This window comes from Coturnix japonica, chromosome 7 (assembly GCF_001577835.2).
Source record: "Coturnix japonica isolate 7356 chromosome 7, Coturnix japonica 2.1, whole genome shotgun sequence".
Lineage (NCBI taxonomy): Eukaryota > Metazoa > Chordata > Aves > Galliformes > Phasianidae > Coturnix > Coturnix japonica.
In genome coordinates, this window is record NC_029522.1 from 28,065,228 (window position 1) to 28,079,725 (window position 14,498).

Consider the following 14,498-nt stretch of genomic DNA (forward strand, 5'->3'; position numbering starts at 1 on the left):
AACAAATAGAGATACATTACTTGTGTTTGCTGTAGGTTTTCCTTCCTTTCCTTCTTTCTTCCTTTCCTTCTTTCTTTCATCTGAATGGCTGGCAGAAAGTGACATGAATACAGTTAATTATAACCAATTATAATCAATCCTTCAAAACTTCAACACAGACTAACAGAAAGTTCAGAGAGTTCACCAGCAGTTTGTTCTGTCCTTAGGAGGCAATGAGACTTCGCCTAAAATAGTTACATTATTTCTTGGCATCACATTTCTTAGTAAATGCATCTGATATGGTCTGAGAACAAGGCTGTGGTGGAAAGCAACGAGATTTCAGTATTTGTGCATAGCTTCTAGGAATACAGAACATCTTTGTTTTCCTTTATGTTCAGAAACGTCACTCAAACACAGGACTTAGTAAGGAAATGGATTCATCTTGTTCTACGCGCACACAGAGGGGAAAAATAAATCACTGCACACCTTAGAAAGGAACAACTAGATGAGGATTTTAGTAGGAGGAAAACATTACTAAAGTTAGTAACTGTTGCCTAAATTGGTTAGTGGCACTGAGAAACACTGCAGCACAGATGGTCGCCTTCAGAAAGGTTTGGGTCTGTTACTCCCTGTGCTGCTGATGCTCCTGGATGTGCTGCAGTTGATGATTTTGTGAATTACTGAGGAGTGAGAGTGTGTCAATTACTTACTCCATGGGCTACGTGTTGTGTGCAATGATGCTGATTTGGGTGCTTAACAGGAGAAGTGCATGGTGGAGAACAGAGGAGCAGGTCCACTGAACTAATTCCAGAATGCTGCTAGGTGGCTGCCAGTGCAAGTGTATGGGCTGGAATATATTTTCCTGGAAGCACTGCCTAGGAAGGAATGTGATCTGTGCAGGAAGCAGGTCCTCAGAAGAAAAGAACCTAAGACAAATTCTCTACTACCCCCAAATAGAAAGGAAGAAAGAAGCAGGGGATGATTTCAAAATGTTTAAACCTTCTTTAAAAAATATGCAACAAGAAGTGTTTCAAACTTGTTTTGTATCTATTCTAGGACTGCTGCTTAGCTCTATTCTACATCCATTCCACGTACGGGTATGAATGATATTTGAATTGAACTCGTTCTATTGGGAACTAGTTTGAACTTCCTTGAGGAAAAACCCTTCTTGGGAATCTCCAGTGGTTGTGCGTATCTGCAGAGCCCCAGATGTGTGACTAAGGATGACAGGCAATAACTAAGAAGCATGATAAAAATAGCCAGTCAATTTAACATCAGCATCAGAATGCCATTATTGATTGCACTGAGCAAATCCCTTCAACATTTAATTAAAGCAGTGGAAGAGGAGCACTGAAAAAAGCACAAAAGCCAAAAGCAAAAACAGAACTATAAGAAAATCTCGTGATTTTTTTTTTTCTTCTTCTCTACAGTCTTCAACAGCTTCAGACCTAATAATTACTCACTAGCCTGGAGCCCACTTTATCTCCTACCATCACCTTTGTTACCAAGTAGTGTCTCAGAACACAAAAACCTTAATTCTTGACGGCTTCCCCAGCTGCTAAATTATTGCCAGTTACTACTTGTAGAAAAGACCTTCTTTCGAGGAGTAGAATGAGGAGCAGAATCGCTGCTCGCTGCTCTTTCTGTAAAGCTAGACTCCAATCAGGAGAGGTTAATAGCTTGTGAAGTGCCTCCATTGAAGCTTTTCTTCTTTTGCATGGCAGGTGGAATTCTTGCCCTGTCACAGCTGTTGAATAGGAAGCAGATGCATTGCTTTATGCCTTACTGTACTCCTGTTTTTCTTTAACAGGCATGGCATCATACTTTAAGAGGACTTTCTCTTACACACCGCTACAAGTACCGCGTTTCCCTGAACATTAACAAGACTATCACATATTTAACCTCCAGGGACTCTAGCCAAGAAGATAATTGGTCTTTCTCAATAGTTCTGGTCTGTACTCCAATTTGTAGTGATTATATACTTGATAAATATACCTCCTTCTTTAACCCAACATTGGCACCAAAAGGCCGGATCCTGCCTTCTCAATTTCAAGATCTTCTTGAAATTTGAACAGGGCAAATGATTTTAGGGTCAGTGAAAAGAAAAAGAAGTCCTCGTACACATCAAGTCTGTAGAAGGGCAGGTGGTGGTTTCTGACCTTCGTGTACCCCTGCTGGTACAGCTGTGTTCATTAAAGTGCAGGTGGAAGGTATGTCCCAAAAGGGTCTGGAGTGCAAATGTTAAATGGTTTCTAGTGGCTGAAGGACTGCAGGGCCTGGGTTCTTAAAGGAACCCAAGAAGGGATGCACAAGAGCAGGTCTCTGCACTGTGATTGAGAGCCTCCAGGTGATGCAAGGGGGGGTTAAATGTCTATTAATATTTATCTCTGACTTGCCATTCACACCTTGAAGCTAGCAGGAACACCCCCTGCTACTTACACTTTGGAAATCAGTGCAAAATCCAGTCATGTAAAGAGGAATGATGTGTACTTTACAAATCACTTCCAATCATTGGAGAACTGGGGTGGAGAAGACCAGGAAGGGACATAGAGCTGAGGGCAGTGCTGTGCTGCTACACTTCTGCTTGCCCAGTGAGCTCAATGCTGCTGGAGGCCTGACTTCAAAAACTGGTTCAGCAGTTTCAAGTTTGGGCAGGGATGCACACTGGGATTTGGGGTATTGTACCCCACAGTGGGCAGTGAGTTTGGACTTAATGCAACATTAAAACTGGCTTTCAGTATTCACTGAGCTATAGTTTAGCTAGGGTCTTAATAAGGATAAAAGTCCTGCCTACATGCATTTTGTCTGTGTTACTAAAGTCACCATCTGAGAGTATGTTCACAACAGGACTGCCATTGTTTATGGCAGGTGTCTTGATAAGTCCATAATTAAAAATAAATTATGTTTGGTCCTTAAATAGGAATAATATTAAATGGAATGCCTGCTTAATCTGTTATGTCTGCCACAAAGAAATGACACTACGAGAAGTATGAATGACTGACATCCTCTTTCTTCCCCCTCCCTGTTCTAATTACACATGATGGCACTCACGGTGTCCCTTGTGAATGCCCAGAATTGGTGCAGCAGGGGAAATGCAAGCTTCCTTACGCTGCAGTCTGTTCATTAGCATCGATTTCTGAGGCGCTGCCCCTAAGGATGAGAGGATAATTTCTTTTTCAGATTCCCATGATCCCAGCTTATAATAGACTATTAAAATAACTTATAAACCTTCAGTGTAAGTTCTGCAAGAACGAGAGATTCAAGAATTAGAGATTTGAGCTTCTTGTAACCCACCTCTCCGTGAAGCATTAAAACCCAAACAGCCGCACGCCTGTCCTGTATGTAGCCCTTGTTTAAAGCTGCGCCTTCAGACTGCTCATCTATTGTGGCAGGCATTCATTATCTGCCTGACTTTCTTCTTCTTTTCTTCTGGAGCCATTGACTCCAGTATGAAAGCCAATACTGCTAAAAATAAAAATGCCATATTTCATATATGGAAAAAGCTGTCATTTCTTTGCAGTAGCAGTGCTCTGGTAAAGATCATATAATTCAGAATTTGTTTGGTGCTTTTTATCTTTCCCCCGAGTTAGATTTGCTTTTGTGGTGCTGTGTAAAAACAACACTGCCACCACACTTACACAGTCTTCTTTCTAACGAAGAATAGGAAATGGATTAATTTGTCTAACTGGGTTTGATCTGATTTGCACAGTGTCTTTTATTAACTCGGGGCATATGAATACATAATGAGCAGCAGCGAAAAGTGTGCAGATATCCTGAAAGTCCAACGTTAATTATGATTACAAAAATTGCACCTGGGACACATTCAATTTATTTATTTATTTTGCTATCTTTCTCCTTTTCAATAGCGGCCATCTGAAAGAAGAAAAGCATTTCAGGCCGAGTAAATTGAAGGACAAATCATACCACGTGCGTATCAATGGCAGAGTGAGAAAACAAATGGTAGGTGAGCCCTGGTTTTGACAGGTCTTCATTCACACACCTCAAGTACCTACTTTTAGGTAGCATCAAAATTCATACAGCATAATAAAATAAATTCTAAAAAAGGCAGAATATATCATTAAGGACATTTGGTAGCATAGTTTGCTCACTTTCCATTGACACTGGAGTGGATGGCTCGTTTCTTGTACAAGCTCGCTCTCAATCTTTGCTCCCTAAGAAGCAGACAATGTGTTTTTATGCAGTCGCTCCATTTTTAGGTCTGGAATTTCATTTTTTGAGAATGTTCTCTATTCCTCTATAGGCTTTATTCCAGATGCTGTGCAGGCAGGCTGGTTCACATCCCCACGGTACAGAGAACAGAAAAAGACGGCTTCTTTACCCATCTTGCTGAAGATAGACCTGCCTGTAGTGTGTGGCTTTATGCCCAGCTCTGCTGGAGCTGGCTGTTGCATTGCAAGGCTTGCCAAAATTATGCACAATAACAAGCTCCAATCTACATAACACCTGGCCTGTACAAACCAGGTCATTATGAACTTGATCCAAGCTGTCATTCAAGCAGCTTTGTTGTTCTCTTCTTAGTGCAAGCCAGTCATCCACAAGGAAGAACTGGCTTAATGCTTCCAGTACTTGCAGCGCTTGGGTACCAGTTTCCTTTCTTTGAGCTCTGCAAAGCAGACCCACTCCATGTAACAGGAGGATCAGAAATAGAAGTAGGAAGCCTGCTGTTAGACAGACCTCTTGTCCCCTTCCAGTGCTGACTCTGCTGTGGATCAGTGCTGCATGGGCTCAGGCTGCCATTCCCAGACACTACACCAGCAGCATTAACGCAGCCCGGGCACTGAAAATAAAATGTGAAACACAAGTGGTAGCTTACAGAAAGCATTATATACATTGATCTTGTTGGAAAACGGGTCTGGTGAGCTGAATGTCAGAAGCTGAATGGGGTGTCCTGGGCTGCAGGTGGGTGCCGAGGTGAGCAGTAGGGCCTGGCTGGCATTCCAACACAGGAGCCTCATGTCTGTGCTGCCATGTCTCACTCTCAGCAGTCATCATTCGCTTCACAGTCTGCACAGCATGAGAGTGAACCTTCCGTGAGAATGTAGAAATGAGATGCGTGTAAAGGTGAGTTAATATTGCAGTCATTTCTCTGTGTGTACTTGGTGAGACGGATACAGGCATTCATTTTTTTTCCTGAATAATCCTTTAATTTAGCGACCGGTTTACAAAATAACGTTGGTTGCAGTGAATAACCCCTAGTTGAATTTCTAAGCAGTGCCGATACGCTGAGATCGTTCACTTTGTGTGTTTAAAAAGTGATGGATTCAGTACCACCCTTCCTCCTCTTCCTGCAGTCAATAAATACTCCCTTCCTAATCGCCTTCCTCAGCCATTTGGCCACGTCCTGCACTAATTACAGTGCACAAGATACCAGATGACTGCGATGACTCGGACTCAGTGGCTCAGCGCTCCCCGTGCAGAGCACACGGGGCTGCCCGTGACCTCACGTGTGTGCAAACAACTTTCCACGACCTCCGAGGTTTTGGTGCATCCCGCCCGTACAACCGCTGTCCCGGCACCGGGCAGCGCCGCCCGCCCCGCAGCCGCACGGCAGAGGGCGTCAGACGGCGGCGGCAGCTCCGCGGAGCCGAGCCGAGCCCCGTCGGCGTGTCAGGCCGGGATGGGCGGGCGGCTGCCGAGCCTCCATCTTCGCTCCGCCCGCCGGAGGCAGCGCGACCCTCCGCGCCGAGAGCGCGCTCCGCCCGCGGCAGCGCCCGGCGCCGCCCCGACCGGCCGGGCTCGCCCGCGGCGCCGGCACCGCAGAACTGCCCGCTGCAACCGGCACGACCCGCTCCGGGTGCCCGCAGGTGCGGCGGGGGGAGCGCGGGGGTCGCGGCCGGGAGGGGCCCCGGGAACGGCGTGCGGGAGAAGTTGCTGCGGCTGCGGGACGGTGCGGGACGGTGCTGGCCGAGCCCCGCCGTGCGGTGCACAGGGAGGGGCGGGGTTAACCGGTGTTCGGGGCTGATGCTGCTGCAAACTCCGGCTGGGAGAAGTAGCGGAGCTGCGGCGGCACGGCTGTCTATCTGCTGCTTGTCCCGTGTGCTGCTTGTCCCGTCGCACGGGATGGCCGGCAGAGCCGCGCCGTGCCAACCACCCGCCCCCGGCGCGGAGGTGTCGGACTTGGGGGTGTCCGCCCATTGATCCTTGGGGCTGTGCTGCGTGCGCCAGGTAACGTGCTTCGCCGCGAGACAGCATCCCGAGTTTGTCGCGTGTGTGTCTGTGTGTCTGCGTGTGTCTGCCGGTGCAAGGTCAGGAGTGAGCCGCTGTGAAACCACCAAACTTTTTTTTCCTCCCCCCCCCCCCCTCGATTGCAGCGTTAAAAGCGTCTCTGAGGAATCGGGAATAAAAGCTGCTCGTGAGTAAAGCTGCCGCGCCGTGATCGCGTTTCGCAGATCCCCTTTCACTCCGATAGTGGAAAAGCTGTTGAGCTCCATCTGCATGCATTAGGGGAGGTGGCTGATGCGCACCCTGGGGCCGTATTATTTGCTCTTTCATTACTTCTGGATCAGTAACGACGTTCGGGGGAACCGCACGTTGTAGCGACTGCTTTCGAGGGACGTCCCTTCACTAGAAAGCTCCGATAAGGATCGCGGTGTGATGAGCGGCTGCTGACACGCTGCCCTGGTAGGAGGCACTCGTGCTGCTCGTGCGGCTGCTGGCAGAGCACGAGTTGTGGGGTTTGCTGGCAGCAGCGTGGCTTTGTGGGGAATCCCGGAGCGACCCTCGTGCTTCGGTATCCATGCTGCTTTTTTTTTGTTGTTGTTTTGTTTTCGTTTTGCCGTATCGCTTTTCAGGTCGGTACGTTTTGCTTTCAGAAGCACGTCCAGCAGAGCTGCAAAGCTCTCCTTGCTTTCAGCGCTCGCTCCTTCTGTTTGCACGGAGCTGTCGCCGCGGTTGGCAGCAGGAGAGAGTGCGAGGAGGCAGAATTGGAGCGGGGTACCACAGGTAGCACACAAGGGGGCTCCTTTGTCGGCTGGTGGGAAGGGAAGGATGGGAGATGGTGCCGCGATGGGAACTTTCCCACCCAGGTGTCCAAGGCAACTGAGCTTGTTGGGCTGTGCAGGCTGGAAGCAAAGAGTGGGTTAAGTAAATAATACAAATTATAAATACCCTGAGTTGGCAGTGCTGCGGTGACAACACAAACGCATGTCTGTTCTGCCTTCCTGCCCTGCGATGCTTCTTGCACCCACCCACCTTAGCTGGGAGGGATTAGGAAAGCCGAGCAACGGGGATGCTGTTGCTGATTAACAAGGTGGCGGAAAGTGCCTACAGGCTGTTGCTCAGCAAGGTGAGCTCTCTATTGCAGGTACGCTCTGTGCTTTATTGGTGTGTGTTGTGCTGGGGGTCAGCGCTATGGATGGGCTTGGAGAGGGGAAAAGGCTTGAGGCTGAAGGAGGAACTTGAGGTGCCCTGTAGCAAACGGGCGATGTCCTGCCGGGTTGTGTTCAACAAGTGTGTGGCTGGGTGATCAGTTGTAGGAACTTTCTTGAGTCTTGGGTTTGTTTCAGTATTGGGTGATAAAAGCACGGGTTTCCCAAAACGTGGCATTGCTGTTAGTGAATGCAGTAGGAAGGAGATGAAGGTTTCCCCTGTTCTAGCCATGGCTTGCAGGCTCCTGTGCTATCAGCGCACCTGAGGAGAGCAGCTGGGAATAACTGTGAGTGGGTGCTGGTGTGATTTGCTGCCAGCCTGGTGTGTTTAGCAGCTGCGGGTGGGCTGTCCTGCCTTGCTGTAATTGAGTCTCATAATATGACAGAATCTGGCTTCCTGGCTAAAAATCTCAGTGGTGTCACAGAAGTGCCACATCCCGGGTACTTCCACACCTGAGTTTGCATTTGGAATGTTAGAGCTGTTACCTGTTTGGCTGTTTGGCTCAGGAACACGGGAGGGTTGGCTGTGAGGAGGAGCTGGGATTGCCGGGGCTCTGGTGGCTGTGTCCCATCACATCCAGACCTCATTCCAGGCTGGCGGCAAGGTGGGTGCCGTGGCAGGAGAAACAGGCAAAGCAGCTCAGATAAAAATATAGTGCTGTTAATCTGAGAAATCCCGGGGAGCTGTGCCAGGAGGCAGCAAAAAAAGTCGTGTTGGTTGAGTTAACCAGGAGCTCCTAGTGTTGCTGTGCTCTCTGTGAGCTGCAGAAGCCTGGGCTCTGTCTCCCTGACAGCGTTCAGCTGCACTCCTGGCTCTGAGCAGATGGCTTGCTGTGTGCTGTCCTGGCTGGAACATGAAATGCTAAAAGCTTATGCTAGCCCAGGGCACTGTGCTTACCATAAGTGTGCTGGTAATGTTCTTTCTGTTCCTTTTTGAGTGCACTTCCTTGAGTCATCTTTAGGCATTCCTTTGTATTTCTGCTGTGCTTAGTTTTTAAACTCTCGAGTATTAGGGATGCGCTGCATCGCTTTTCTTTGCAATGCTTTTAGTTGTGCTTTCTTTTTATGATTTTTGTTTGCAGAGCTTTTATTATTTTGATTGAAACAAAATCTTCTGCTTTTTCCTTTTTCTTTTTTTTTTTTTTTTTAAATAAGCTTTTCATTGCTTTTCTCTCTCCTCGCACACCTTGTTGCATGCATGATGAGTCGTGTCTGCTTAGGCTGCCTGCGTGAAGTGAGCTTCCCGTGGATCACAGAATCACAGAATTGTAGGGGTTGGAAGGGACCTCTAGAGATCATCGAGTCCAACCCCGTGTCAAAGCAGGCTCCCTACACCATGTCACACAGGTAGGCATCCAGGCGGGTCTTGAATATCTTCAGAGAAGGAGACTCCTCCACCCCCCTGGGCAGCCTGTTCCAGTGATGTGCTGGGCAGTTTGGGACAGCGCTGGAGGAGGAGGCAGTGAGTATTTCTGGAGTGCTGGGGGCAGGCTGGAATAATGTGACAACCTTCTGTTCTCATCCTTGCTCTGGGTAATGGACAGAAGGCCACTTGTACCTCCTGGTCTGGCGCAGCCTTATGAAAGGAATATGGCCCCGAGTGATCTCAGTTGCTGGGTGGAGCTGAGGCAGGTTTTGGTCCATCTCCCACAATGGCTGATAACTCTCGTTGGTGTTTCAGCATGCTGCAAGAGCAGCCTGGCTTTCTGTCTGTTGTGTCAACAGGAGATTGGGTACAGAACTCACTGTTGTGGGGTTTGTAGGAGTTTGTGTTTATACATGCATGACATGACGGTGGCGTTTGGTCACAAGATCAAGATGGGCCAATGGGTCCTGACCTCTGTTCTGAGCTGCCCAGGAAGCACATATTTAGGGGTCTGTGGTTCTGTTTGGGTGCTTGTAGTAAGCACAACATACAGCTTTGCGTGGTAGAGTTGGTGGTAAGCGCCATCTCCAGCGATGATGTGTGGTTTGTATTGCACCAGTCTACCATTAGTGGTAGCAGTTGTATCACTCATGTGTGATGCTCCTTTGAGAAAGAGAAGACTTGGGTGGTGAGGGCCGCTTGCTGAGGCTTGTTTATTTTACAAACCATCCCAAAAGACACATGCAATAGACTTTTGTTGTTGTTGTTTTGCTAATTAAAATTCTAGCTGTGCTCCTTGTTTTAAAACAGCCGGGAGGGTAACTTGCCTTGTTTAAGAATATGCGCTGAGTTATACAGTTGTTAATAAATGAGCGAATTTGCCCGCAGCAAGAAGGCAGTGGATGGGAGAGCTGTGTGCAGGTGCAGCCCTGTAAAGGTGAGTGCTGTTCAGCTGTTAGTGAATGGGGCTGAAGCTCTGGTCTGTGTGTGTGGGGGCTGCTCAGTGCTGTTCTGCATCTGTGTGCATTGAGGCAGCTCCTCCAGCACAGCACCCAGGCTCAGCATGGACCATTTCTATTCTCCTGGGGAGTAATTTGTCAGGAAATGAGCAGCAGTACAATCTGTGGCACGGAGAAAGGCTTCATTTGAGGTGTGAAGTAATTATAAACTTTCCATCCATAAAAAAAAATATATATATATATATATATTTTTATTCCCATTTAAAGTACTTTAGTGGCTGTGTTAAACTGAGAGGGTCAGAGCTTCGGTGAGGTCAAAACTTGGTTCATGGAGAGTGTATTTGCAGTGAGAGATCGCCACTTCAGGAGGATTAAAATGATTTGGGACCTTTAAGTGTTGTCAGAGAGTTGCAAGGTTTCATTGCAGGGGCTTTAAGTCTAACTTTCATTCAAAATGTAAATGAAGAAAATAAGCAAAAGGTTACATTTGCCCAGAATGAAACAGTCGTTCTTCTGGAATAAAACTTGACAGCGTCTGAGGGGAAGAGTTGGGATTGCTTCCTGGGAAAAGCTGGAAGTAAAATAAGCATTCGGTTCTTGTTTGGTTCTTTCTGCTCAGTTTTGTGTGTGTGTTTTCCCTGTTTTTGCAGTTGGTCAATTGAACAGAGAAGCCCATTAATCTTATTGCCCAGCTCTGAGAGCCCCGAGGATTGCTGTCTTGTTATTTCGGCTTTTGGGCTGAGCTGCATGGGGCTCTCTTTCTTCTTTTCAAGTATCAGCCCTAGATGAAGTATCAGAGACATACACTTGATAGAGTAACTCTCCAGGAAGGGTTTCTGAGGCTTTTGTTGACAGTTCACATCACGCTGTGTTCTCTCCCCTGTCTGTGATGCTCAGGGCTGGAATGAGGTGGAGGAGTCTCAAGTGTTTGGTGTGTGCTGTGGTCCTTGAGGGTATCGCATGCTGGGTTGATGCACCGCACCGAGGCTGACCCGGTGGGAGAATGGGAAAATGTGGGGAAGCTTTATGAGCTGGTGGGGGACGGTGAGACAAGTACGTGGCTCGTAGGAGGGAAAACAGTAGGATGTGTTTAAAATAATAGGAAGTTGCTCAGTATTTTGCAAAGATGATGGAAATCTGGCTTGGGGACAAGGAGAAAGGGTTGGTGCGTGAGTGACGGCCGTGAGATGGTGGCAATTTGGAGCTGATTGACGATGACAGGAAGGAGCTCTGGTGAGTGAAAGCAAGGTGAAAAAGAGACATGATGCAGCTTCGATTTTAGTGAGCTGCAACAAAGAGGATGTTTTATGTCACTCTGATCATGATGGAAATAGGAGCCGGGAAGAAGAGGAGAAACCTTAATGAACAAGCGGGATGGAGGCAGAGATGGCGTGTCAAATGACTTGTTCCCTGTAAAATAAAATAATAACAAAAAAAGGATACTGCCCCCCCCGTCCAGAATGCAAACCATCCACCCTCCGCCCCATTTTATATATTTAGGCGCATCAGTGATAATATATCACGTCAAATGCGTTTGATGTATCTGCTTATATCATGTCTAATCTTGGCAGGGACTATAACAGTAATTACATTTCCTGTCAGGCTGATCGCCTCTCCCTGCGCCTGAGCCCAGCACTCTGTATATGTGGGTGCAGCTTTTCTTCTGGGTATTTGGGTGACTCTCAGCTCTGCAGTGCCCTCTCTCTGGTTCCAGAGGAGTTTTATAGTCAATCAGTCTTCCAAATTAGCAATAATAGCATCCATATCAGGGCTGTTTAACACAGAAGGGTGTTGATGATTAACTGAGGATTAATTTTCTTGAGACTGGAAGCAGTGCAGTATATTTGTGTCTTTTGTTTGTGTGTGTGCATGGGGGTTGCCTTGTAAAATAAACATGCATTAACTATACTTGGAAAAGAAAGTGCCAGGTGCCTTTGTGGGATACTTGTGAAGATGATGTGCTGAGTGATTTTCCATGTTTGGTGGTTTTGTGACAAATATTAGATGAAGACAACAAATAATGACTGCATTTCTGAGGAAAAGAAAGAAGGATGGTGGAAATGGAATGAGGAATGATTGCAGTGGAAGTGAAGGACATCGCCCCCAGCACTGTGACTTTGAATGCAGCCCAGCAATGCCATCCTCCTGCAGGGGGTGTTGGAGGGGCGCAGCATGGGATGCACAACTTCATGCCACTGTGAAAGCATTTTCCAAGTTATTTGCTAAAAATACCTCTGGAACAGAGAGAACCAGCACTGCAGCAGTGGTGAAAATGGGGGGAGCAGCTGGTCCTGGGGAGAAGTGCAGGTTTGGAGAGGAAAGCTCTGGGAATTACTGCTCTGAAAGACTGGTTTGCGGTTAGGATTAATGTCCCTCCGTTTTTAGGAAGATTCAAATAGTTCCCAGTTTGTGCTAAACTTAAAAGGAAAAATGTGAATAATCCTTCTGGGACAGAGAGCTAAAGGTCAGAGATTGTGAACAGCAGCATTAATTGCTCCACTGAAAGGAAAACCCATCGGCATCTCTAACGGGTTGCCTATGGATGAGAGCAATGTTCATGCTGGTGAGTGATGACGCAGCAAGATTCCAAGAGGGGGGTCAGTTTTTTCCTTGTTGCTCCATGATGGGACTGTCATGCTGATGACGTGGGTGTCAGCTGTCTGGAGGTTGGAATGAGATGATCGTGGAGGTCCCTTTCAACATATGAAGCTTTGGGGTGTTATTTCGGTTGTGTGCTGTGCATCACTTAGAGATGGTGTAGGATCAAGCTCCAAGAAATGCTAACCATAGGATGTAGGTGTTGTGGGGCTTTGTGCCATCCAGTGCTGACAGCACACTGTGGTTTATTTAAATTATTTGTTGAAATTTTGGCAAAAAGTTCTGGCTGTGTTGTTGGCACCCTACCAGTAGGTGATGCCACACTGGGCCTCCCATCCTCAGGTCAGCATCTTTGTGTTTGCAAGTGAGTTTCTATTCTCTCTGGTGTTTGGATGCTGCTGACTTCTGGCTTAGGGATGTGGGAGTTATCCTGTGTGTGCTTGCACTGCTCTGCTGAGTGCTCAGCATTGGCTCAGCTGCACTGGGAGAATGTTAATACTGGGAGAAGCGGTGATGTATGGTAGGACTTGCTGTTGCAGTGCATTGCTGTGTGTATGATTTTGTATAATGATAATGAAGCTATTTTTGCTTTTCTTCTCTCACTGACATATTCAGTGAATTAATGTGTGTTTACTTACACAAGCAAGGGTGTGGAGATCAGAAATTTCCTCATTGTAGAAGGAATTCATTTATTTCTTATTTCTACAGCTGTTTGCAAAAGAACCCCTTGCAAAGTCACTTGTTGCTAACACTGTGTCGGGCTGTGCTCAGCCCTGTGCTGCTCTCAGCACCCCCTACTACTGCGTACTTTGAAGGAAGTCGCTGTCTCTGGGGAGGGAGGGGAGTTGGAGGGGAATGCAATGGTTTGCAAACAAGATTATTATTTTTTTAATATTTAAATTGGTTTAACTTTGCAGCAACAGGTGGCAGACTTTCTTATTTTACTACTCTTTATTTTGGATATGCTGTGGAAAATTATTTAGATTTGGCTGTTGCAGTCATTTGGGAGAAAAGTAATTGCATGCTGACTGCATTTTAGACTTAGCTAATAGGAGCCTGCCTTCACCAGTGCAGTTTCTAGCAAATCCTGTTGGACTGTGCAATGATGTGCTTGGATTAAGTTTCCTCCCTATTGCACGTTCTATAGCAAAATGCATTTTCTGTTAGGCTGGTGGATAGTTGTATGGGATGGATTTTGTTTGCTTTTGAAATAGCAGAAGCCTCCTAGGCAATTCCATCAAATCTCTGCTAGCAGAGCCCAGCTCCTGTCCCCTCCCTCCTGATTGCTGCTCCCCAGGGCTCTGTGACAGCTTGAGCAAAGGTCGGTGGTGGGACACGGTTTGGTGCTGATTCTCTTGGTGGGTCATAGAATCACAGAGCGACCTGGGATGAAAAGGACCACAGTGCTCATCTAGTTTCAGCCCCCTGCTGTGTGCAGGGTCACCAACCAGCAGCCCAGGCTGCCCAGAGCCACATCCAGCCTGGCCTTGAATGCCTGCAGGGATGGGGCATCCACAGCCTCCTTGGGCAACCTGTTCCAGTGCGTCACCACCCTCTGGGTGAATAGTGCACAGTAAGCAGAACAGGGGCCTGACTTCTAAAGAAGATCAGAAATTTGATTCCAAAGAGAAATACTTTGACTCCAGTGATAACCGTAGAGTGTCTAAGTGATCTTCAGTTTTGCACTTCTTTGTTTACCTGTCAGAATAGGTGGTGGGGTCTTCCTTACTGCACCCAATGTGAACGAAGAAGGGCAGTGCTTCATTTGGCCTCACCCGTAGGCGCTTAAGGTATTTCTGCACAGCCTCATACTTCAGAAGCTGCAGCTCGTGGTTGTTTGCCAGCATTGACCCACGTGCTTAGATGGTCAGAGTGGAGCCCCAAAGGCAGTGCCCCAGGCCCGCCCTTCTCGCTGTAGCCTGAGGTTCTGTGCTGCTGAGTTCTGTAACCACGCGCTGCCAAAAATATTTGCCTTTTCAGTGGATTCAGCTCTCCCAGCATAAGTAGCTGCAGGTTGAAGTACTGGCAGCCCAGCCCTGCGGATTACTCTCGTGTTTGTTTGGTATCTGGGGATGCTGCTGGCAGAGCTAAAAGCTCTGAGCTGATCGGTATCAAGCTTTTAAAAGGAATGGCAGGAGTGTGTGTGTCAAATTCCGCAGAAGATCTGAACGTCTCCTTTTTTGATGTGAACTTGCCTGAAATGTTTGA

General features: G+C 47.4%; 1 protein-coding gene across 4 annotated transcripts in view; it reads left to right on the plus strand.

Annotated features, from left to right (window-relative positions):
• The window catches only part of THSD7B (thrombospondin type 1 domain containing 7B), a 461,190-nt gene that overhangs the window by 174,963 nt on the left and 271,729 nt on the right, over window positions 1–14,498 (plus strand). The window contains exon 1 of one of the 4 annotated variants that reach the window (XM_015869058.2): window positions 5,717–5,804. The exons of 2 other annotated variants lie outside the window; for them this stretch is intronic. The gene's annotated coding sequence lies outside the window, so the exon portion shown is untranslated. Of the gene's footprint in view, window positions 1–5,716; window positions 5,805–7,204; window positions 7,286–14,498 lie in introns of those variants that run through there. One more of the 4 variants, XM_032445654.1, reaches the window with a different exon arrangement.